This window comes from Sminthopsis crassicaudata, chromosome 2 (assembly GCF_048593235.1).
Source record: "Sminthopsis crassicaudata isolate SCR6 chromosome 2, ASM4859323v1, whole genome shotgun sequence".
NCBI lineage: Eukaryota > Metazoa > Chordata > Mammalia > Dasyuromorphia > Dasyuridae > Sminthopsis > Sminthopsis crassicaudata.
In genome coordinates, this window is record NC_133618.1 from 163,395,829 (window position 1) to 163,422,368 (window position 26,540).

Below are 26,540 nucleotides of genomic sequence, written 5' to 3' on the forward strand. Positions count from 1 at the left end.
AGGTGGAAGGGCCCCCTTTTAGATTAATTTCAGGAATGGCTACTGCTAACAGAAGAGGATGACTTGGGCCGGTATGGCGCAGAGTTCTTCCCAGGCTTTGTAGCAAAGATGGTCAGCATAATAGGTAGCTGCGGAATGGAACTCGCTCAGTCTTTTAACCAGGGATTAGGCCCAGGAGGGAGGAGCTGCCTTGTGGTGCACTTTGAAATGGCCAGTAATTAAGGGAGATTAATTAAATAAAGCCCAGGGGCTATTGTTCCTCCCTAGTGTCCTGGACTCCCGGGGTGGCACACAGTGGTTTCTCTAGCAGAAGGCCTTTTGAGGGCAGGACCCTAGCATAAAAGAAAAAGAAGCTCTTTTGTAAATGTGGGTAATTCTGAGGGAACCCTTCATTTCTGGCTGATAGAGGGAGAAGATTAATCCAGTCAAACTTTAAAAAGAACAAGGGTTTATTTAATGAGCCTTGTGGATTTGGAGCCCCTAAATGCTGCTGGAAGCACAAATTTCTGGATGAGTCCTTTGTCTATTGACTATTGGCCAGACTCTGCCTTTGAAATTTTCTTCCAGAAGACCTGTGTATATTAATCAGCAACTCAGGATTCAGAGTCAGAAGGGACCTTTGAGATCATTTAGTCTAGTTCTTCATTTTACAAATGAGGACCAGCAAAATTGAGTGACTAGGCTGAGGTCATAGGCTTTAAAGCTTAAAGGACCTTAAATAGTTTTTAAATTTTTGTTTTCCTTTTTAAGCAGATTCTTTTCTCTGCCATCAACTCGATAACCTTAGGATTTCATCACTTTCCTGACCTCTCTGAAACCAGTCTTGGAAGAAAGGGAGGTAGGTACCAGAAGAAGTGCAAGTATAAAACTTTGAAACAAGAATGGGATGGCAACAACCATAGCCAACAGTCGCAGACTTCTTTAAAGTTCACTGAGTACTTACTTCCAATTTTCCAATTATTTGATGTTTACAATAATCCTATAAAGTAAATGCTGCTATTATTGTTTCTATTTTATAGATGGAGAGATTAAGTTATCAAAGCAGAGATGATGCAATATTCTGAATAAAAAAAGATTCAGATTTTGGGTGAAGTAGTATGAAGTCCGATGCCCTCAAAGAAGGGTTCTACATCCAGGGCACACAAAACAATCATCTCATCAGCACCTCTCATTAGAGAGATGAAGGGACCATTTCCTGAAGCATTCTCAATAAGAGGCTAACCAGTACTTATACAGGCAGTATTTCCTAGCCTTAAAGAATCACTGGAAACAAAAAAGAAATAGAATGGATGAATCTTTAAAATTGTTTTATTAGTATCTATTTTTATATAATTTGTTTTTCCAGTGTATCATTCTCTTCTCCCTCCCAAATAGACCATTCACTAAAGCAAAGAATAAAAATAAAGAATGAGGGATCCAGCCAAAACTAACTCATCCAGGGAAAAAGTCTGACATTTTATATATATATATATATATATATATATATATATATATATATATATATATATATATATACATATATATATATATATATATGCTCCAGACACTAAGTCTCCCATTTCTTCAAAGAAAGGATGGCAGGGATGGTAATGGGAGAGATGAAAGTACCTTCTTATATGTCTTCTTTAGAGGCAAGCCTGGTCATCATAATTTTGTAACATTTGACCTTGATTAGAACAATGAATTTTACTTTATTTCTGGCTATATTATCCTTTGCAGGAATTTTCCTCCCCTTGATTCTCCTGCTGATAAAGTTGCAATGACCTCTGAGATCTCAAATGGTATCCTAATTTGGGAAGTCCCATAAAATTGGAAAGGCTTTAAATATAGACCTGAGTGTGGCCTGAAGAGCAATTTAGCTATATTGCTAGAGGTTTATTGCCATTTTGACTGTAGGGAAGCAAGTGTTTTGGCCTTAGCAAACTTCAAAGACTGTCTGTTAATGTAAAAGAGGGATAAGATTGTCATTGTTAAAAGGGGTACCTGGTGCATGATAAAGTAGGTGATGCAGTGGAAAGAGAGCTATTCTTGGAGTCAAGAAAACTGAATTTGAATCCATTCTGAGACACTTACTAGCTAAAAGACCATGGGCAAGTCATTTAATCTCTGCTTTTCTCAGTGTTCTCATTTGTAAAATGAGGATAACAATAATATCTACTATACAGATTTGTGAGAGTCAAAAGAGATAATATATATCTTATGCTGAGATTCAGATGCAAGAAGAAACCAACAGAATTTAAGTGTAGAGTTTATGGAAGCCAGCCAAGGGGAATACCCAAATCAGGCATGGGAGTTTATAAAGGCTAAAACCATTTACTAGAGGGTCATTAATTGCATAAATAGGAAGATACAAAAGCCAAAAGCCAGCAGTTTGTCTATATGCAGGTAGAAAGGAGGGAGGGAGCCAAGAGTACAAGGATACCAAATATTTCAGAAAATATCATTTTTGCAACATTTTCATAACCTTGAGACAAGGGACCCCAGCGTGCCAGATTACAGAAAAGGGAATCCCATGTTCTAGATAATACCAATCTTGCAACCATTAGAAGTTTCATGGGGCCCCAGTAGTTGCAGAAGTACAGGGGGTCACGGAATTCAGAACACTTTATATACAAGTCACTTTGCAAATCTTAAAATGCGGCATAAATGCTGTCATTCTCTTCGTCATCTGTAAGGTCATTCTTTATTGTCATGGTTTACACCCCACTTCTGAGAGATGATTTGCTCCATCCTTCTGTTTTCTTCATTAGCTTTCTCAATGTGTACTCCCTTTATGATTCCTGATGATAACAAGGTTGGGGAGAGCACATCATTATTTCCCCATCATAGAAGGTAAGCAGTTTATGTCCTTTTAGTCTCTTATAATTCATTGCTTATGTTTACCTTTTTGTGTTTCTCTTGTTTCCTGTGTTTGCACTTCAAAGTTTACATGTGGCTCTCATTTTTTCATGAGGAAGACTTGGAATGCATTTATTTTATTAAAAATTCATTTATTTTTGCCCCACAGGATTTTTGGGCAAATTAATCTTGGTTATAATTCTATATCCTTTGCTTTCCACAATATCTTATTCCAAAGTTCTTTTTTTGTTGTTTGTTGTTTTTTTATTAATTATAGTAAGTTTATTTATTTTTAATACATATTTCTTAATGAATCATTTTGGGAGAAAAAATCAAAGCAAAAGGGAAAAATCATGAGAGAGATAAAAAAGAAAACAGAAAAAAGAAGTGAACATAATATGTATTGATTTACTTTCTCTCATTAGATCTTTTTCTGGATGCAGATGGCATTCTCTGTCCAAAGTCTATTGGAATTGCTTTGGATCACTGACTCACTGAGAAGAACCAAGTCTTTCACTCAGCATCAGTTCATGTAAATCTTTCTAGGCTTTTCTAAAGTCAGCTTGTTCTTCATTTTTATAGAACAATAATATTCCATTACTTTCATGTACAACAGTTTGTTCAGCCATTCCCCAGTTGATGAGCGTCCACTAACTTTTCAATCCTTTGCTACACAAAAAGAGCTACTTCAAACATTTTTGCACATGTGGGTTCTTTTCCCTCCTTTATGATTTCCTTGGAATACAGACTCAGTATTGGTACTTCAGGGTCAAAGGATATACACAGTTGGATAGCCCTGTGGGTACAGTTTCAAATTACTCTCCAGAATGATTGAATCATTTCACAACTCCACCGACAATGCATTAATGTAATGTTCTTCTTGGTTCAGTTTCTTTGGGGTCTCTAGGAGCAGCTTTCCTTTCAGTTCAATAATCACCACAAGTACAGCCTGATGTTAAAGTCCAAATCCTTTATTATCTCCTTCAAAGTCTGGTCTTCTTTCCTGGGGCCCAGTTAGCTTTCTTAGAAGCCTATCTCTCTCTCTCCTTGGTTCAGAGAGCTTAAGCTCCTGCCACCAGTTCTTTGGGTTCTTTGCCCCTGCCAGCTTCTTGAGGTCTTCCTGAATGTGTTTCTGTGGGGGAGGTAGAAAGACCACCACCACGGTCTCGGTTTTCTAGTTATGATTTTGGCTGAGTTTGTCTGAGCTTGTATGTTCTCTTATTATCTTGTGGAACTAGAGTTTGTCTGAGTTTATATGCTCTCTTATCTTCAGTGTGAATCTTGTGGAACTATAGTAAGTATAGTATATAAGTACTGAACTAGAGAACTGTTAAGCACTATGCTAAACAACCATTGTCTCTATCAATTCCACTGATTTAGCACCTTGTAAGAATCCTTTATTTCAAGTTAGAGTTCTGGCCCATAATACTGTTTTTCTTTCCTTTTTCTCCTCCTATTTCTTAATAGGATTAGATAAATTTCTCTATCCAATTGAATGATTAAGTTTTTCTCTTTTAGAGCCAAAACTGATGAAATCAAGCTTTAGACAATGCTCACCCTCCTCCCTTCTTTCCCTGGATTGTTAAGTTTTGAGCCTCTTTGTGTGAACTAATTGTTCCATTATACCTTGCCTTTCCCTCTTCTCCAATACAATTCTTTTTTCTACCCCTTAATGTCTTTTTCTTTGATATCATCACATTAGAGTCCATTAACAGCTTCACTCTCAGTCCATGTGATGCCTCCCTTTGTCTGCTGCAGTGACAGATACAGTTCTGTTATAGATAGCCTTTTCCCTTATAGAGATGTAAACAGTTTGACTTTTAAAGATATATTTTCCCTCTGTTTCCCTTTCTATGGTTCCTTTGAGTCCTGTGTTTGTAGATTAAATTTTCTGTTTGGTTCTGTTTTTTTCAGTGCAAATGACTGAAAGTCTCTTACTTCATTGAAGCTCCATCTCTTCCCATGAAAGATGATGCTGAATATCTCTGGGTAGTTAATTCTTGGTTGTAATTTTGGAATATGGTATTCCAGCCCCTCCTATCCTTCATTTTAGAAGCTGCCAAATCCTGGGTAATCCTGACTATTGCTCCTTCATATTTGAATTGTTTTTGACTGTCAGCTTGCAATATTTTTTCCTTGAGAATTTTGAGTTTTGGAATTTCGCACCAATGTTCCTTGGGGTTTTCCTTATGGAATCTCTTTCCAGAGGTGATTGATGAATTCTTTCAATAAGTATTTTCCCCTCTGTTCCTCCGTTTCTAGAATGTTGGGGCAATTTTAGTTAATGACCTTTTGTAGAATGTTATCCAGACTCTTTTTTTTTTTTTTTTTTTGGTTATGACTTTCAGGTAGAACAATAATTTTTTAATTGTCTCTTCTGGATCTATTTTCCAGGTCAGCTATTTCACCAATGAGCTATTTCACATTTTCCTCCATTTTTTCATTCTTTTTACTTTGGTTGACTGATTTTTTCTGTCTCACAGAGTCACATTAGCTTCCATTTGCCTTGTCCTAGTTTTTAATGTGTGATTTTCTTCAGTTAGCTCTTGTATCTCTCTTTCCACTTGGTTTTTCCTACTGTTTAAGGAATTGTTTTTTTTTTTTCAGACAATTTTTTTCTTTCCTTTTCTAAATTATTGAATCTCTCATGCATATTTCTCATTTCTTTTCTCATTTTTTCTTCTACTTCTTTCATTTGCCTTTTGAAGTCTTTTTTGAGCATTTCCAAGAAGACTCTTTGGGCTAGAGACCAATTCATGTCACTTTTTGAGATTTCCTCTGTGGACATTCTGTCCTCCTCTGAGTTTGTGCTTTTGTCTGCCCTGTCACCATAGTAGATTTCTGTGGTCAATGTTCTCTTCTGTTTCTTGCTCCTTTTCTTTTATTATTTCCTCTTTTGTATCTTATGATTGAGATCTGCTCCTGGGGTATAGGGGGCATCTGATGGATGAGTTATCCATGCTCTCCTAATTTACTTACAGGATCACCTTTCACACCCAATCATGCACCCATTTTGACCTTCTTTTGGTATGAAGCGTGAGATGCCAAGTTTCTAACATACTGTTTTTCAGTTTTCCAAACAATTTTTGTTAAATAGTGAGTCCTTATACCAGAATCTGGGATAAGAAATGAATTCTAAGTTTTATTTCAGAAATGAAAACGATCAATAAAAAGAAAGAAGGTCATTCAATAAAGCCCCCAATATCCTGTCCATGAGACCATGGATTACATTAAAATGTGGCATCCAAGAAATGAATACAACAGTTTAGATATGAGGCAAATAGGCCAAAATAAAAGTGTGATCTCCTCCCTTATTCTGAACATTATTGCTCTCTCAGGGATTCCTAAAGTGGCATGAAGCTTGATTGCCAAGTCATACCGCTGGTTCCTATTGAATTTGCAATATCCCCACTCAGATCCCTAGATCTTTAGTTGACACAAGCTTGTCTAGACACGCCTTCTTTATTCTGGAATGCCCAAAATGGCATTAACTTTCTTGATTTCTATGTCAATTAATTCATATTGAATTTACAGCTCTCTCAATTCCCCAGATCTTTGCAGACAAACTTATCTAGCCATTCTTTTTTCTGTTTTTTACTTGAAAAACTGATTCTTTAAACTCAAATGAACTAAAAAAATCTTACTGCTATCTCTACTCTTTTAAATTTTATTTCATTCTACTTAGCCCATTGTTCTGACCTGTTTAAATTTTTTTGAATGCTGTTATTCAAATATGTTAGTCAGCTCTCCCAACTTCATATCATCTACAAATTTCATAACTTTCACTCAAAGGACTGATAAACCCACTGAATAGCACAATTTACAATTTCCCTAGCAAATAGGTGCTCTCAATATCCCTATTTTATAGAGGAGGAAACTCAGGCAAACAAAGGTTAAATGGTTTACCATTTGGTCACAGGATCATATGTAAAATTGGAAAGGAACTTCATGCTCCTCTGGTTGACATCCTTATTTTTATAAATGAGGAAAAGGAAGTCATTTGTTTAAGGTCACATAGAAAGTAAGTGGCAGAGACCAAATTTGAATTCAGGTTCTAAGACTGCAAGCTTATTGCACCTTGAAACTTCCTCCTGAGTAGCTATTATCTATCTGCCCTCTAGAAGAAGAAATGCAGACTGTAAGGGCTTGCCCCTTTGGCTTAGAGACGTAGATCTCAGGAAATGCTGTTTGCATTAGCATTCAGTGACATCTCTTTTATACTAGTGACTCTAATATGAATGATACAGGATGCAAGGGACTGCATAGGCTTTATGGGCCTTACCCACTTTAATATCACATACTTCTTTGTGCAATGCATAGTTTTTAAAAGAATACCTCTGAGATTTTATCTTCCTTTTTATATCTTCATTTTTCAAAGGTGACTTGTATAATGTGTCTAATGAAAAATCATGATCCTCTGGAGAATAGAGAGCTCGGTTAGGAACAGGAGCCGTTCCATCACTGCCTTCATTCCCCACTTGCTATGCAATTTGACTAATCATTTGTACATCAGTTTGCTCATCTGTAAAATGGTGGTAATAATGCCCTCCTCCTGCAGTTTCCCTCCCTCCCTCCCAATACACACAGATATAACTTATCACAAAGGGTTGTTAAGAGGCTCAAATGAGATCTTGACTATGGAAGTGCTTTAGATAGAATGTAAGCACCTTGAGGGCAGGATTGCTTCAGTTTTGGTTTTTTTTTGTTTTTTGTTTTTTTTTTTGTCCTTGTATCTTCAATGCTTAGCTGAGGTCCCGATAGATTAAGCACTTAATAAATGCTTGTTGTTTACAGATAGATTACTTTTGTGAAGATTATTTAGAAAGAACTTAGTAAACAATTTAAAGCATGATATTAGGCTGCTTTAAGAGTGACGGAGTGTTCAGGACTGGGTCTGGCTATGTCACTTTTGAGGCTTTTCCAACTCTAACATTCTGTGAGAATGTTCAAGCCAGAGGTTGGGCTGGTAAAAACCTTTGGAGGAGGGGAATCCTCTATTATTTACATGGTGGGGTGTCAGAAAACTATCTTCCCTTTATCCTAACAAATAGACCCAGGCTGCCAGCTATTGCCCCATGCATCTACTCTCTGGATTAGATAGCTTTGTTTGTGGAGGATTGAAACCTCTTTTCATTGTTTCATGTACTTTGTCATATCCCTCTTTCCTAACCCTCCCTTTTCCTCTCCTGCAGTCACTTTTTTGTCAAGGTTAAAGTAGCCAGGAGCCATCCTTGGCCACAAGAGCCAGGAGGATGATCCTTTGATCTAAGCAAATGTTCCCTTAGGAAAAAAAAAATTCAGAAAGGATGAAAAGAAATGTTTTTCCCCTCATCACAAAACACTGTTGTAGGAGCTAGAACTAAGAAAAGAGAATTGGGATAAAAATAATGACTTGCGATTTGGTAATCATTATTAAATTGATTTATGATAGCTTTAATGGGAATAAGGATAATTACTCATGCTTATGTAGTACTGTGGTTATATAGCACTTTCATGGACATTCTTATTTTATAGTCCCTTAACCTCAAGGGGGGATAGAACAGGTTTTAATAATAATAATAATAATAATAATAATAATAATAATAATAATAATAATAATAATAAGAAGAAGAAGAAGAAGAAGAAGAAGAAGAAGAAGAAGAAGAAGAAGAAGAAGAAGAAGAAGAAGAAACAGGAATAAGAATAAGAGGCAAATGAAATACAGAAATAAAAGGATATCAATAAATTGAGAATGTTCTGGTCATCTAGAATTGTATCTCTTCTATTAAGGGAAAATAGGCATTCATGGAAATATGCATCCTGGTAGTGTGGGGTCAGAAAATTATAACATTGCTGTTATGGATGTGAAGATAGGATGGGGAAAGAGTCCAGAGAAATGTTCAGTGATGTGTTTAAGATCACAGAGCTACTAAAATATCCAGCTTGGGACTTGAACCAAACTTATCTGATGTCAAGTATGATGCCCCTATCATTACACCATGTTGCCTCTATTTAGTTCATTCTAGCATATATAATGATTCTGAGCTAATAAGTTTGGAATATTTAATTTTCTTGTCACATAACTCTAAATCATAAGTTCTAAGAAAACCAATCTGCCAGGCCATTTCAAGAAAAAATGTAATCCCAAATAAAAGCTAACAGAAATTGGAATCTTGGGAATTTGAATGATGTTGGAATATTTTACATATGACAAGAACTTGCTTTAATGTTCTGAATAATAGCTTTACATCAATTGACAGTTTTGCACTATTTTCCCAGGCAGCCCATGTATAATTATTCCCATTTTGCTGATGAGGAAACCTGAAGTGCAGATATATAGGCTTGGAGCCGCGCTGGAAATCCTTTAATTCCAAATCCAGTGCTCTTTCAAGTACATTATTATCTGTTTATTTGCTTGATTCTTTCAGCATGCATCTCCTCACCTTATTTAAGGAATTACAATTTCAGTGGTTATTTGCTGGCTGATCCCACTATCAATTAGCACAGGAGCTTTAACATATTCCATTTCTTATGTGGGGTACTTCACCCTTTCTTAGCCATGCTAGTGCCTTTCCTCCATGGGTTTAGCATATTGGCTTCAGAATTAGTTTGGATCATCCTAGCCCATTATTTCTCAAAACACTTGAGTTCCAGCCTCATCGTAGGCATTCTCTTTCATACTGACGTTTTCCACTGCATTCTTCTGAATTTATCTCTGGATCAGAGAATCATCCTGAAGTAAGTGACTTTTGAAAGTTATATTTGAGGAGTACTTGAGGAATTCTATCATTAAATATAATCATTTGCAACTGGGGACATATCATAAAATGTAGGACCCTAGGATGATGGGGGGTTTTATCTCCCTTTGCCTGCCAAAATCAACAGCTATGGGGGACTTAGTGGAAGAGCTGACACTGGTATTCTCAGGTATAAATCAGCATGGAACTTAGGAATTATCTCTTGACTTTCAGCACTGCTGTTAACTGGATTTATTTAAGGGCCTTAAGTGGGAAAGACACTGTTATGAGAAATTTCGCCTTGCAAAGCTTTGCTATGAGAGTGATGGAATAGGACCTTCTTTAAATGAATTCATGATCCAACGATAATCCTCTTTCAAAGATTACATTGACTGGGAACTCATTTATGGCTAGGCTGGTGACCTGATCAGTCTGAACTTTACGCAATGAAATGTAGCTTCTATTTGGGTACCTGATGAAAGGTCAAAATCACTAGACTCCCATCCTGACCACAACTGAATATAGATGAGGATGTCCTTTAAGGGACTATGTAGGAAAGGATAGTTTTCATTTCTAGTTGATATCCATTTTTAAAAACAGTCCATTTTAAAAACAGAGGTATGTACTCTCCCTTAGATATATAGGATCATAGAATTTAGAGCTTAGAGGGAGCTTAGAGATCTAATTTTGAGGTTCTTAATATTTTTTGTGTCATGCATGGATTCCTTTGGCAGTCTTCAGAAGGCTATGGACCCCTTCTCAGAATCATGTTTTTTAAGTGCCTAAAACAAAATACATAGAAAATTAATTTTAATAACCAAAATGTTAATAGACTCCCTGAAATTTATCTATGGATCCTATTTTTTAATAATAGCCTTTTATTTTTTAAAATACATGCAAAGATAATTTTCAACATTCACCCTTGCAAAATCTTGTATTCCCCAAATTTTTTCCCTGCTTTCTCCTCATCTCCTCCCCTAAATGGCAAGTAATTCAATAAATGTTAAATATGTGCAATTCTTATATACATATTTCCACAGTTATCATTCTGCACAAGGAAAAACAGATCAACAAGGGGAAAAAAGAGAAAGAAAACAAAATTCAAGTAAACAACAACAAAAAAGATGAAAATACTATGTGATCCATATTCAATTCCCAGAGTCCTTTCTCTGGGTGCAGATGGCTCTCTCCATCAGAAGACACTGGAACTGGCTTTGCTTATAATATCACTCTTTATGTCTAAATCTTGAACTCATTTTGATCTTACCTTGGTAAGGGTGTGGATCAATGCCTAGTTTCAGCTATACTAATTTCTGATTTTCCTAGCAATTTTTCTTAGTGAGTTCTTATCCCAGAAGCTTTGAGTTTATTAAACACTAGATTAGTATAGTCATTGGCAATTGTGTCTTGTGAACCTAACCTATTCCACTGATTGACAGAAAGCTGTTCTTTCTTAGCCAGTAACAGTGGCCACTGCTTTAGAATATAATTTTAGGTCTGGTACAGCTAAGCCACCTTCATTTGCATTTTTCCATTAATTCCCTTAAATCCTTGACCTTTTGTTCTTCCAGATGAACTTTGTTATTATTTTTTTCTAGCTCCATAAGGTAATTTCTTGGTTTATGATTGGTATGACACTGAATAAGTAGATTAATTTAGGTAGTATTGTTATTTTTATTATATTACCTTGGTCCATCTATGAGCACTTGATATTTTTCCAATTAATTAGATCTGACTTTATTTGTGTGGAAAGTGTTTCATAATTGTGTTCATATAGTTTCTGACTTTGCCTTGGCAGGTAGACTCCCAAATTTTATGTTATCTACAATTATTTTAAATGGAATTTCTCTTTATATCTCTTGCTACTGGACTTTGTTAGTAACATGAAAATGCTTATAATTTATGTGGAGATTTATTTTGAATACTGCAACTTTGCTAAAGCTGTGAATCGTTTCTAGTAGTTTTTTTAGTTGATTTTCTAGGATTCTCTAAATTCACCATCATACATCATGCACCATCTGCAAAGAGTGATAATTTGGTTTTCTCATTATCTATTCTAATTCCTTTAATTTCTTCTTCTCTGATTGCCAAAGCAAACATTTCCAATACAATATTGAATATTAATAGTGATAGTGGGCAACCTTGTTTCACTTCTGATCTTATTGGAATGGTTCCAGTTTATCCCCATTACATATGATGCTTGCTGATGGTTTTAAATAGATGCTATTAATCATTTTAAGGAAAAATTTATTTATTTCTATAGTCTCTAGTGTTTTTGGTAGGAATGGGTGTTGGATTTTGTCAAATACTTTTTCTGCATCTATTGGGGTAATCATATGATTTTGTTAGTTTAGTTATTTATATTGTCAATTATGTTAATAGTTTTCCTCATATTGAACCAGCCCTTCATTCCTGGTATAATCCTACTTGGTCATGGTGTATTATCCTGGGGATGACTTTCTGTAATCTCTTTGCTAATATTATATTTAAAATTTTTTGCATCAATATTCATTAGGGAAATTAGTCTATATTTTCTTTATTTTTCCCCTATCTCATTTAGGTATCATATAAAGAATTTGATAGGATTCTTTCATTCTCTATTTTTCCAAATACTTTGCATATTATTGGAATTAATTGTTCTTTAAAAGTTTGGTAGAATTCACATGTAATCTATCTGGCCCTGGAGATTTTTTTCTTAGGAGTTGATTAATAGTTTGTTCAATTTCTTTTTCTAAAATGGGTCTACTTAAGTAATTTATTTCCTCCTTTGTCAATCTGGGCAAGATTTATATTTTTGTAAGGATATATTCATTTCACCTAGATCATCAGATTTATTGACTATAGGTGGGTAAAATAGCTCCTAATTGCTCTAATTTCCTCCTCATTGGTGGAAATTTCATCATTTTCATTTTTGATACTAACAAATTGATTTTCTTCTTTCCTTTTTTTGAGTGTAGTTTCTGAAATTTAGCTACAATATTTCCTGGAATTTTCATCTTGGGGTCTCTTTCAGGAAGTGATCGGTGGATTCTTTCAATAACTATTTTACCCCTCTGAATTAAGGGCAATTTTCCTTGATGATTTCCTGACAGATGATGTCTAGGCTTCTTGTTTTCATAATGGTTTTCAGAAAGTCCAAAATTTCTTAGATTGTCTTTCCTAGATCTATTTTTCAGGCCAGTTTTTCCAATGAAGTATTTCACATTTTCTTCTATTTTTTCATATTTTGGATTTTGACATCTCATTGAGTCATTCACTTCCATTTGTTTAATTCTAATTTTCAGTTAGCTTTTTTTTCTCTGTTCACATTTGGCTAATTGAATTTGTAAATGAGTTGTTTTGTTCAATAGTTGTTTTTTTTTTTTTTTTTTCATTTCACAAAATTCTGGTTTTCAAGAAGTTAATATGCTTTTTTCATTTCACTGAATCTATTTTGTAAGGAGTTTTCTTCAGATAATTTCTGTTTCTTTTTCCAAACTCTCCTACAACATTCTCATTTTCTTTTCTCATTTTTCTTCTAACTTTCTTTTAAGATCCTTTTTGAATTCTTCCAAGAGAGTCTTGTGAGATGGAACCAACTCATATCATCCTTTGTGCTTTCATGTGGAGATTTTGTGTTCTCAGAGTTTGAGATCTGTTCTCTTTTTCCATAAAAGCTATCTATGGTCAGAATTCCTTTTTGTTTTTTTGTTTTTTTGCTCATTTTTTAAGGGTTGAGGTGTGCTCTTGGGGCAAAGAGAAGACTGAGGAAGATTTGCTCAGGAGACAGTTGCATTTTGCTGCCCTGGGCTGGTGCTGCTGACCTCGTTCCTCAGCTGGATGGGCATGGCCAAGTCCCATGTTATTCTGAGATTCAGAGGCTCAGTATTTGCCCTTTGTATTTGTGTGGGATGTCTCACATCTAATCATCTGCTGATCCACTGGCTTCTGACCCAGGAGAGTAGTGAACACTGTTGTATTTTGACTAAGAGTCTCTTGGTAGATTCCCTGGTATACCCTGGGTCCCTTGCTGTGTTTGAGGTCAGCTACCTCTCCTTGTCCCATTGAAACAGACCTTTTCTGAAGTTCTTCCAGAATTCTACTGGAATTTTGTTACATTTCAAATATTTGTGGGTTCTGTCACTTTACAACCAGTTCAGAAGCTTGATCTAGTGTTGATCTAAGGGACACCAGGAAGAGCTCAGAAAGACCTATGAATTCTCTACCATCTTGGCTCTGCCCCTGGACTACTTTTAAAAGATTAAAAACTCCTGCTCTGGTCTTTCTCACTTTATAGATGGGAAAGGTAAGGTTTATAAGGTAAAGGACTTTCCCCAAGGTCTAACCACCAGAGGTAGCAAATTCAGAATTTGAACCCAGGTTCTCCAACTTCAAATCCTTCTGCACTATTAATTATAATAACATATTAATAATTATTTTTATTTGAATTGTTGGAGCTTTTTTTTTTATTTACTATTTTGAATTCCCTTTTCTCTATTCTGTTCTCTATTATATTAACTTGGCTTATAGCATTTTCAACTATTTTTTGCATGTTTGTCACTTTTCAGTGCACAATTGTGTCATTATTTATCTCAAGACTTTTTTTAAAATTAGGATTTTGGATTCAAATTTTTAATATTATTCAACACATTCCTTAGCTAAGTCTTTGCTCTGCTAATTCATCTGGACAATATAAGCATTACTATTAAGTGAGGTGAAAATTTCTCTAGTACCTTTTCTCTCTCCTATGGATCTCATCTCTTTACCCTAATCATAGAATATTAATATATAAAGGCCTATTGTTGGCATCTTAAAATCTTTAAAATTTTAAAAATGGAAAAGCCATAAAGACTATGAAAAGATTCCCAATATCTGAAGTAGTTTTATTGATTATGAGTCACAAGGCTTGAAAGAAATGATTTCGTGCACATATGTGTGGGATAGTGACACTTACCCAAATTAAAATCAGAGACTCTCAAAGTAAAAACCAAAAAAAATTTTATTATCATCTCAAGAGAAAGAACAACTCCCAAAATATAAGGTATCAGTAGAGGAATGCAACACACAGCAAAAAGTTAGTTTCCCACAAACTCTACCTTCTTCAACCAACAAGTAGTCTAATACCAATCTATGCTGGAATACTGCTTCTCTAGTCTAAGTGGCCAGGTCTACTAACAAATCCAGTGCCTTTGTCATCTGGTTAGTAATTATTTCGACCAAAGCCTGGAGTCTAATGAGCCTATTCAGCATACAAATTAAGATTCTGTACCCCCAACTCTCATCTGGGGCCATCTATCAGCCCAACCATGTGTCTCCAGCAATCAGAGTAGTTCACTCTTCACAAATAAAGATGTCCATCAAAGAAGTCAGCAACAACAGAAATGCTAAAAGAAACAGACAGACATATGCACCAAGCAACAGATAGATGACTAGGCCAAATACTCTCCTCCTTATTTAGGATATAATGAACACATATTTTCAGATAGGAAACGGAAGATCTTATATATTTGAATTGTGCTATAGCTTTTACTGACCACTTAACCTGATTATAGAAATTTGTATGAGCAAAAAGCAGGGACGTGATTATAATAAAAAACTGGTCCTTCAAGACTCAGTGTGAGAGCACATAAATGACAGGGTAAAGTATTCTTAGCTCAGTTTGACTTTAGTTAATTGTATGCAACAACAATTCCACCAGACTCAACAAAAGCCAGACTCAGGAATAATCAGGTGAATTCTTATTCAAAGGAACACCACTGGGAAACTGAGTCAGGATTCCACCGTAAGCAGAGGCCAAAGCTGTCCTCTCAATTCTTGTCCAGATACTAACCTCCACGTGTAACAATTCAGGATCACATTTCTCTGAGTAGCTTGTGGCATTTCCTTTCAGATGGTGGATCACTGGCTTGATGATCCAGACAATCATACTTGAATTCAAAACTCCAAATAATATCAGATACATTCCCAAGAGATAAATAGCAAGTCTCATTAATCAAAGCTTCAGGTGAATTTAGCTCTCAAGGATTATGTATCCTAATGTTAGTACTGAGTATAATCTTACATTGATAACAGTAACAAATTCATCCTGGAAAGTTCACAGTTTATCTTCATATCTAAGTAGATGGGTTTTAAATTCAACATTACAAAATCATTTTACTTTAAAATGCTCAATAACCAATCTATATCAAAACATGTTTAGATATCAACCATGCTCAAAGGGCCAAGACATAGACCACTGTTCTCATAACACCAATAATGTTAAAATTCCTGTAAGCACAATTAACCCCCCCACACACACCTAATTGCCCTGATGCAAAGTAAATTTTAGAGGTTTTAAATTGTCCTTACCAATCCATTCTTGAGATTCCACAGATCCTTTAAGCCTGGTGTTCTCAGCCTCCAGACTGCAATTTCAATCATCTGTAAAGTCTGGAATGTCCTTCCCACTCTGCTTCTTCCAGGACTTAGTAAGCACCCACTCTCCTGAAAGTGCAAACTCCAGAGATGTCTGGGCCAGCAATCCTTGCTTCCTAAGGGATAAAAAGGATGACTTCCTTTTTTATATAAAGGAAGAGGACACTTCCACTATATAATTCCTTATCCAGTGTTTCAACTGAGAGTCTTTCTCTTATAAATAAAATAAACCAATCTCATGTGGGGAAAGTCCCAGATCACTTCTGGGAACAGTTATAGTTCTTTAACAAAGCAACAGGCAAACATTTGGTCCAAGGCAATTTAGTTTCTAACATCAATTTAGTTATTCCATTTCTTTAGAATCTGATTCATTCTTTCCATTTTCCCTGATGAAGGCAGATAGCTAGGTGCATAGAATTGTCACTCAATTTGCAATCCCTCATCATTATTTCTTATAAAACCTTAGAAGTAAAAATATGTTCTATTATCAGACTTATTTGTCTCTACCAATCTATACTTAGGTACAATTTGTTCCAATGTTATTCCACTAACTCCTCTTAAGGCAGCAGAGCTTAGGGGAAAGCATACATCTTATACATCTTATCAGAATAGTCCACTATAATCAGTAAATATCTCAGTTTTCCCACTGGTGTCATTTCAGTAAAACTTGAATATTTTGGAGCCAGGCTCTCTCCCTCCGGAGGGATACCTCCTCAATACCTTCTTATTTATCTTTAGACATACTACATATCTTTCAGATGCAATTTATTTTGCAATTACACATATCCCTATACACCAAATTTTCTTGCTTTTACTTCTTTATTAAAGGGAGAGAGCAAGACAAACCTTAAGATTCAGAATATAGGTAATAACTTTGGACCAAATTTTACAAAATCTATACCACATATTCAGGAGGACTGACAAAATATTAAAGCATACCTCATACATTTTTTAAACTTAAAATCAGATCAATCAGATCAATCAGATTTAAACTTTTAGTAGCAATACTTCAGTATCAATGCACACATTTCTAAAATCTTATAGTAGAATAAACAAGTTCACAATTTTAGCAGGCACTTGTTAATAATTATCTCATACAATTTCAAAATCAAAATTCCAATTTAAACACACACAGTCACCAAATTAAGGTGGCCAAAACTGCTCATTCAAAATTGTCTACCGGGCTTTAAGAAATTGGCAGACTTGAGAATCCTAAGGGAGAAGGTTGGAGAAATTTGTATCCAGGTGTCCAGCTGAAGATTTGTGGCCCAGTAACCAGCCCACCCTCCATTCCAGAAATGCTGAGGAGCCATGTCAAAGATGTTGGGGCAGCAGCAAAAACCCCAAAAGAATCCAGGCCAGCCAGAAACACCAGCCTAGCCAAGACAGATTCTACAAGCTTCTCCAAGGGAGAGAAGCCTGGAAATTTCCAGAGAGGGGTTTTTTCTTTTGCAGTTTTTTTGGTAAGCCTCAGGTTCATGCCTTCAGAAGGCTTTTAGTCAAGTAAATTAGGCCTACTTAAAAACACAATAGACTAATTCAAGAGAGACAGAACCAAGCAGTTTAATGATTAGTCTCAAAAACCCCAGAATCTGCTAAAATGTTTTAGCAGTTCTAAAATGTTAACTATTTCTACAGATCCAAATTGGCCAATTCTTAGGTTCACAGAAATGTCAGTTTTCTTTTCTCCTGTTTTGATGTGGAAGTTAAAAATTTTCCTCATGTCAGAACTAGTCCTTCCTCTCTCTAATAAAAGGTATTTGCGTAAGTCCAATTATGTACAAAACAAGCATTTTTAAATCCCAAATAACCACATTTTTTCCTTTGTAATTTGTCTAAGAGAAACACAAAACACAGGCACTCACACATACACACACACATATAGACAAAAAGACAAAAACTGCTTTTCTAAATCACTCCAGTTCCCTTTCTAGGTTCCTTCTTGGGATGGTGATGAGGAAGGGTGTTCTGGAGTCGAAGGGTGTTAGGAGCTGGCCAGCTGGGTATTGAGGGGCATCTGCCTAACAAAAACAGCAGTATTTATTACCTATAAATTTTGGTGCTTCACCCTAATTCTTCCTAAAAGGCTATTTTCCTGGGGTACTAGACAGGTTTTTAGAGCCAGTTACCTTAGATTGTTCCCATCCCATGGTTCACAACAATATCTTGTCCTTTTGATGGAGGTCTCACTACCAAAGGGAAATGAGACAACTCTTATGGACCCTAACTGCTTAGTTTCCCTACAGCAAAGGGAAATAGGCTCTATTTATGGATCTTAACTGCTTAAATTCTCCCAATCCCAATCCCAGTAATTTAGGTGGCTCACCAGTTCTTGTCAAAGTGAAAGTCCTCTTATGTCTCTCTCCAGGAATTTAACAGATTGAAGCAGGAGTTCCTGAGCTGAGTGAAGACTACCGGAGAACTCTTTGGAGGGTGCCTGCCCAAGGATCTGGTATAAGAGACCTCTCACAAATAGAAAATATCCCAGAATGAGCCCCCAAAAGTGTGTGGGACACTCACCCAAATTAAAATCAGAGACTCTCAAGGTAAAAAGCAAAAAAAAAAAAAAAAAAGAGTCTATTATGATCTTGGGAGAAAGGGCAACTCCCAACAAAGTGTCAGTAGGGGAGTGCAAAGCACAAGTAGCAAATACAGGATTATATAGACACTAATACAGAAGCCCCTATCCCACTTATGACCTTTTCTCCCATTGGCTGGCTAGTTCTAATTTATCCAGAGACTAAATATGAACCCCAGAATACACTTTACCTATTAGGTACTTAAATGCTAATGAAAAAGTGTGTGTGGGGGGGGGAGAGAACAGAGATAGGAGAGAAATGTTTGTTGACCTAAGATAATCAAAAATACCTGCAGCTTTTAGCTAGAGTTCAACTAATTATTGCAGTCTCAAGTCACAGTTAGGGCATTAGGCCACATTCTTATGAGAGGTCTTCACTCAGTTCATCCCGTTCACATATATACACACAAACTTTAGCTTACACAATCACAAAGGCTGCCTTCACTATTATGAGTTCAAGCTTCAAAGTATTAGAAAAAAATGAAATGAGGTTGAAGAGGAGAGTCATAGTTGGCTTGTGAATAGAATAATCATTTCCAAAATGAGTAAAGGGTACTAATGAACAACAATATTTTCAAATAGTATGTCATATCTAAGGGGGCTTTCCTAGAACATGGGTCAAAGACCAGTCCCAAAGAGAAGCATCTACAATTTGGATGAACTTCAACTCTGAAACCCAGTGATTCTGATTAATGTTCATGATAATATTAAAGGAAAACAAACAAGAATACCTCGTGCCCACAGGGCATAACTTATTTCAAAGCTTGAGGTGATGAAAGGAATCCATGTCCTTCCCAAAGGATTTCTACATAGAACAGGATAAATATCATCTGCCACTACTCTATGCTTCAGAAAAAAACAATGACCTAAAGACTTGCTCTTGGGAAATCTCAACTGTGTCTTTTCTTAAAATAGTGATTTTAAATATGAACTTTTACCCTATCCATTCTCTAGAATCAGTGAGATCTACAAAGGCTGCTGTCTTAGAATTCTGCTTTTTTAGTAGTATTTTAACTCTATCGCTTTGTATTTATTTCAAAATAATCCCTTCCTTTACCACTATATTATTTTTGGAAGATGTTAGAATAGTGAGGAAGACATTCAGAAATTTCACAGTTGGTGAATCAGATTCACTTCCACACAGATGCAGAAAGGCAGAAGTGGAGGAAAAAAAGCAAGAATACTCAACCCCAAGAAGAAATTGTTGTTTCAAACTATACTTACAACATCAATGTCAGTTTTCTTCCTCTGATATGTTTAAGAGGCATTGCCAAAAGATAGAGTTAGGTTAGTTCTTAAGTCCTTGAGAGTGTTTAACATCCATTTAATCATATGTTCCCCAAGTTCTCATGTCCAGCTCTGGATTTCTATCCTGTGACTCCATGTTATTCTTTGTACAGCTGGTAGGTCAGTTTTAGTCTGACATTTATTTGATGTTCTCATATGCCATGTTCAGATTCCCTAGCCGATGTCTAACAACATGAGCAAGTTAATAGACAGTCCATATTGACTATTCTTTACTGCAACCTAACAATATAATTAACACAGGGCTTATTTCCTCATTAGTCTGTATAACAAAATAGTGTTTTTCTAAGACTGTCCAAGGACCAATTTTGACTTCCTTTTTGTTCCTGAGTCTGACTGGGAAGAAAAAACTGAGTCCTTTTTTGGCTATGTTTGCTATTGTTTTTGATGTGGTGTGTGTGTGTGTGTGTGTGTGTGTGTGTGTGTGTGTGTGTGTGTGTGTGTGTGCTGTCAACTCTAATATGCTAGTGAAAACCAATTGTTAAATTTTCAATGTGAGCATTTACACCTTGCAAATCAGCAAAACTACAAATCAGAACTTGATTTACTGTCTTTGGTTGTCCAGATTTAAGAAAGTGTTGGATACAATGTTAAAAATGCTAATTAAACTTAAAAGTGGGATGTACCTTTTTCTCCATCTTGAAAACTGGTTGATTAAAAAAAAAAGGCTTTGTCTTAATTCTGGCTATGATAAAATACTGCTTTCTTTGGAGGTAGCTTTTTATTTATCCACATAGATCATGGCTTCCATCATCTTTGAAACCTGTGAAGTTTGGATACAAATTATAAAGAATCTTTGACATTAACCTGCCTGTCTTGGTTCATTTGTCCCAATCCATTATAGAATCTATGGATTTCTAAAATTAATTTGTGGCTAGGTATTTCATTGGCTTATCATACTGACAAATCCTGGAAAGGAATAGCACTGAAATAGTAAAAATGTTTAATTGAGACCTAAATGAAGAGTTAAGAATAGAAAAGAAAAAAAATAAGAACAACCAAAAACAGAGCCAATATTTCCAATTCAATACAGTTCCATTAATTCTATTTCCCTTTTTCTATACTATTCCATTTTCACCTCTCCCCGATAGTTATGGAAAATCACCTGCTACAAAAGGTTCATATCAGAGTTACAAATAATGTCAGGCACAAGCAAAGTTCCTCTGTAGCAGGTTGTTTCACAAAGGGATGAGTGTAAATGACACTTGGCAAGATAAACTTACTTGCTCCTCCTGCAACAAAATTCTACCTCTTGTCCAACAGAGAAAGAGAAGGAAATGTGCCCACTCTGGCTCTGTGCTCCGAGGAGCCTCCAGCTTACACACCTGTCATTTTAAAAAACCAGATAATAAGCTTCTAGAGGGCAGAGATCAGATCTTTTGATCCTTTTATCCTCCTACAGGGCCCACTACAGACTCTGATAGACAGGTAAGGTCATAGAACACACAGAGAAATGGGCTTATTACATAGGAAATCCTAGCAGAAGATATAAAAATTACTGTCTGGGCTCTTGAGGTTACTTGAAGTTAGTAGGTCAGTAAAAGATTAATTCATCTCTTTACTACTAAGGGTGGAAAATTGCAATGCTGGGTTGCCACTGTTTCCATGGGAGGGATGAATTACCATACAATGTACAGTTTTATGTCTTGCTATAAAGTTCAGGTTTAGTGGCTATAAATGACCAGAAAGTAAGGGCTGCTGCTATTACTCAGTCTTGCCATAATTAACATTCAGAGTAGTTTATGTGATTATTTATGTGTACTAAATGAAGCATGTTGGACTAAAAATGATTTGGAAATCTGCCTGGATGAAGCTTCTCAGCTCTATTGCACACCTGACTCCTGGATTTGGGCTATAGAGGAGTGAAGTTCTAATCTCATTTTTGCTTTTGACCTTGGAGAAACACTGATTTGTTTGGGGTCCACCACTGATAAGATTGTGATAGTGCAATAAAGAAACTATAATTATTTTTTAATCTCATTATCTTTTTCCTCTTTTCCCCCCAAGTGTTTGGGGTATAGACTAAATAGTTGACTAGTCAGGTTAAAAGCATGCAAAAGTTAGTGACAATTAAGGGCATAGTTTCAAATTGCTTTCTAGAATGGCTAGGTCAATTTATAGCTTCATCAACAGTGCATTAGTGTGCTTGTTGTCCTTTAGCACCTCCAACAATTGTCATTTTTTTTTTTGTTTTCCTCAATATGGTGATGGTTAATAACCTTAGAGTTGTTGTTTTGGGTTTTTTGCTAATCTGTTAAACATGAAATGGATCCTCAGAATTATTTTAATTTGCCTTTCTCTGTTGGTGATTTGTTTGCTTATTGATAGCTTAGATTTCTTTCTCTACAATTATTTTTTAGTAGAGAAACCACATTGCAAAGTTGTGAAAACTAAAGAACACTTTTAGCTTTTGCAAGAAATGTAATTTCATTAAAATACAATGTTTATATTATTAATTAACATATTCATGTGTTCCTTTTGGGGATGGTGAGATGGTCTGGACCTGTGATTTTATTGTGTAGGGAGGAAATTCCTTCTATTAATGCAGAATGACAAGTGGTTTACAACTCATAATCTTAAAAGAGTTGCTTGGGGTAGCTACAATGCTAAGTGACTGTCCAAGGCCATGGAGCTAACATTTTTCTAGGTGCAGAACTTTAAACTAGGTCCTTCTGACTTCAAGTCCACTAACTCTTGCTGCCACTTTAATATTAATGTCAAACTGCCATATCCTGTCAATCAATTGCTAGGTTCTCCTAATTATGTTCTTATAATATCTCTTGTCCACTCCATATCATCTCTCTTGTAAGTAGTTCAGGCCTTTATTATCCCTAATCCCCACCATTAATTGTTCTCCTTGCCTCAAATCTTTGCTTTTCCCAACCATCCTTCATATAATCAGTCTTCTAAGATATAGTAGGTCTGATCATTTCTCCTCTTTCTCCCTCTATCTTCCCTACTAATTTTTTTTAAAGCGCAAACAACTTTAATAACTATTACATATAAGATGAAATACCACCTTCTCTATCCATTAACCTCCTTTGGCTCTAATTTCCTCATTTGCAAAATGTGGAGATTAGACTAAATCTAACTTTGTTTTCTTTCCTCTTTAGCATTTTATCATTCCATGGAAAGGGGCTGTATTTATCAGATGCCTCCTTTAGCGTCAGTATCAGATAACTTGCTATTTGGCTTAGTAAAGAGAAGATGAAAGAACCTTCTATTAGTATTTGTGTGTGTGTGTGTGTGTGTGTGTGTGTGTGTGTGTGTGTGTGTGTGTGTGTGCACGCGCGCGCAAGGGGAATGAACAGATGAGAAATATCTCATTGAATATTTTCACCCTATTTTTTCCAAGTTCAATCTTAGAAATTAAGTGTGCTTTAAAAATTAACTTCACATATAGATAACCAGATCTTATCAATTATATCATCTTTAAAAGACCCTAACCTTCACTTTTCCCCAAGTAAAAGAGAGAACAGTTTTATTTCTCTCATTACATATCTGTGACCCTTAGAGAAGAGTCTTGATTCAAATAGACAAAGGCTTAGAATAGGTTTACTGCCAATTTGATGTTCCCATTTTTGATTTTAAGAAAGCTCAGGAGGGAAATAAATTACTTCCAAGTTTATGGTCCAGGGTGTTGGGGAGCAAGACATTTTGTTCAGCAATTAATTTTCCATACGTTTATTTTCCTCTGCATGGACTCTTAAGGCACATGGTTATTGGTGATTTCTATTTGGAGCAAAACAATCTCTCCTAGGTCTCTTTAATATTTGCTAACATTTTGTCTCTTAAGAGTCAGTGCTACTTGTCTTTAAATGTCACACTTAACCGGCTGTTCAATTTCTACCCTGAGGCTTTTCTTGAAGGCTAAGTGTAGGGGGAGGCAGGATAACATGCAACTGCCCATCTGTTCAGCTTCCCTAGGCCTGTGGCAAGCAGGCAGCATACGCAGTGCCTCGCTGTCATGATTTCATTAGGTTCTCTTTAGAATAGATGATAATGTTGTTGTTTGTCCTTCCTTCTTGAAGGGGACCACGATATCAAGGAGGTGATGCTGTGACATGCAAGTGAATTGGATTTGAGTGAAGGAGAGCTGGGCAAAGTCACCTGACTCATTTTCCCTCCAGAGCCATTGAGGTCCGGTGGCCAGATACAGATCAGGACAGATGGAGATGGTCTTGGATTGCTTATGAATACACTGAAGTGATAATTCATTGTTTGAAATGATCTGTTTTTCTATGAAGACTACCTTTGATATATCCAGTGTTAAATAATCTTAAAGAGGTTTTTCTCCCAGCTTCTTGTGCTTTATTTTTTGTTCCCTTATTTGAACCTGGAAAGAATAATGGAGCAGCCTCAATTTAAGGCCTGGATCTTGTTTTTTCTCTGGCTTCAACCCCTGGGCTCATCATTTAATATCCTCGAACCTCAGAATCCTTATCTGGATAACATTTGCTCAGGATTGCTGCAAGGCTTAAATGAGATAACACATGTAAAAATCCATTATACTGTACAAATGTGAACTTTACCTTTTAGAAATAATGCCTTATGTTGTTGGTTTCTTATTTTTTAATCTTCATTTAGAATTCACTTGCAAAGACCATAGCTTTTAAAACAAGATGACAATATTCCTCCTAAAGTAACATGATCTTAGGATCAACTATTTAGAACTGAAAGAGATCTGAATCCAATCTCTTGATTTTCCAGATAAGGAAACTGAGGACCAAAATGGCAAAGCCACATTACAGAGGTAGTAAATGATGGGGTTGATGTTTCCAGCCTGGGCCTCCAATTTCATGTTCTTCTGAAGCAGTTAATTGATGGAGAACAGTATCCTGAATATGATACTTTATTAGAGACAAAGTGATAAATAGCACAAAGTACTAATGCTACTTTGTGCTACCAAGAAGAGCCTCAGATATCAGAAACCCCTAATGTATACTGTTTCCAGTAGATGTTGAAATAAATGCGATTATAACTAAGCTAAACATGATAAATGTGGAAATATGTTTAACATATATTAGATTACTTGCTGTCTAGGGGAGGAGGTGGGGGAAGGGAGGGAAAAATTTGGAACACAAAGTTTTGCAAGGGTGAATGTTGAAAACTATCTTTGCATATATTTTGAAAATAAAAAGTTATTATTAAAAAAAATAAAAACCTAAAGTCAAAGTTCTTGAGTTTAAGTTTTACTGCCACTATGACTTCTGGCAAGTCATTTTGTGTCTAAAAGCCTGTGGTTTCCTTATAATGAAATTTCCTGCAAAATGGGTAGCTGACTTAAGACTGTAGGAATGTAGAGCTGGAGCTGGAAGAGACCCCAGAGGTCCTGCAGTATAGACCCCTCATTTACAGATGAGGCCTAGGGAAAGTGAGGGTTTGTCCATGGAAATCCACATAGCTAAAGTCTGCAGCCACATCGTGTGACTCCAGAGACTGGATTTCTTCTACTGCGTTGCTTCTTTTTCCCCTCTACATCTGGGGTAAATAAATGAATGAAGTTTTTATTAAGTGCCTACTACATGCAAATCACTGTGCTAAGGTCTAGCAATAAAACTAGAACTGAAATTCCTTGCTCCCCAAGAATCATATTTCATTGGAGGCTACCACCCAAATGGAAGGTTTCAGTTGCTAATGAGGTGGAAGGATGCCATGGTCCTTGTGTTATAGTAGCAAAGCATATAATTTATGTTTCTTCTTTAATGTCATTTCCACTGAGAAGGCCATAGAAATTTCTGATGTTGAACCACTGCACAAAACTAGGGAATTTGGTGACAAAAATTTTCATTTAGGTCAAAAGCTAGGATCGGAGCAGCAGCAGAAGTTGCCAGGCTGTAATTCCATAGAGGTCACTTCCCAGGATGGTGGCTGACGACAATTTTATGTAAGAATTGCTATTCCTAAGGTTTTTGGGTTTGGGGTCCTAAGCTGTTTCTATTTGTGTCTGAGGGGACATGGCAGTCAATGGATGAGGCTAGTTTTCTTGAAATTTCTTGCTTCCAGTCTCCCTTTCAGGGTATCTTTCTGTTCAACTTGCCTGCCAAGAAAAATCATATGACCCAGGAAGTGATACTTGTTACCATTATTCTTCAAAATATTTATTTAAAACTGTAAATCACCACAATAAGTGTTGGGGGATTATTTTTATTTTGTACTGGAGCATATTATCACATTCTTTTTGAGAGAAGGCCTTTGGCTTGTATTTAGATGTCTTTTTATTATAAGATTTCGAATATAATATATGAGAACATGGCCTAGTCTCAAAATTTAGCAGTTGGTAGCAATTTGGATGAGGGAAACTAGCCTGATTAGCATCTCTCTGGGTGGGTTTCTCCTTTGTAGCCCAGGTAACGAAGTGAACAAGGACACATGAAACTTTCTAGGTAGTGTTGACTAATTCAGTTTGGCTTCTGTTTAGAGGGTAAACAAAAGTTGAATTTTCCTGCCCAGGTCTTGAGAGGGGGTGGAAAGTGATCATATTGCTCAGCTAGAATGAACTTGATAGAGAAGGGATTATTACAAGCTAATATTCAATCAAATGATAGAGAATTAAAATTAATTTTCTTCATTGTGTGACTCTCTCAACCTTTCCTAATCTAAAAAAATGAGAACAGTAAAACCTACTTCACAAGATTGATATAAGGATCATATGAGATAATCTATGTGAACTACTTTACACATTTTATAGTACTATATAAATATTAGCT

At 36.0% G+C, this 26,540-nt stretch overlaps 1 long non-coding RNA gene across 1 annotated transcript; it reads left to right on the forward strand.

Moving 5' to 3' along the window:
- Window positions 1–2,074: 2,074 nt before the first annotated feature.
- LOC141553309 (uncharacterized) lies at window positions 2,075–24,858 on the forward strand. Its single transcript, XR_012485389.1, has 3 exons — window positions 2,075–2,832; window positions 18,316–18,493; window positions 23,862–24,858. It is a non-coding gene; the product is annotated as an uncharacterized LOC141553309 (long non-coding RNA).
- Window positions 24,859–26,540: the final 1,682 nt, after the last annotated feature.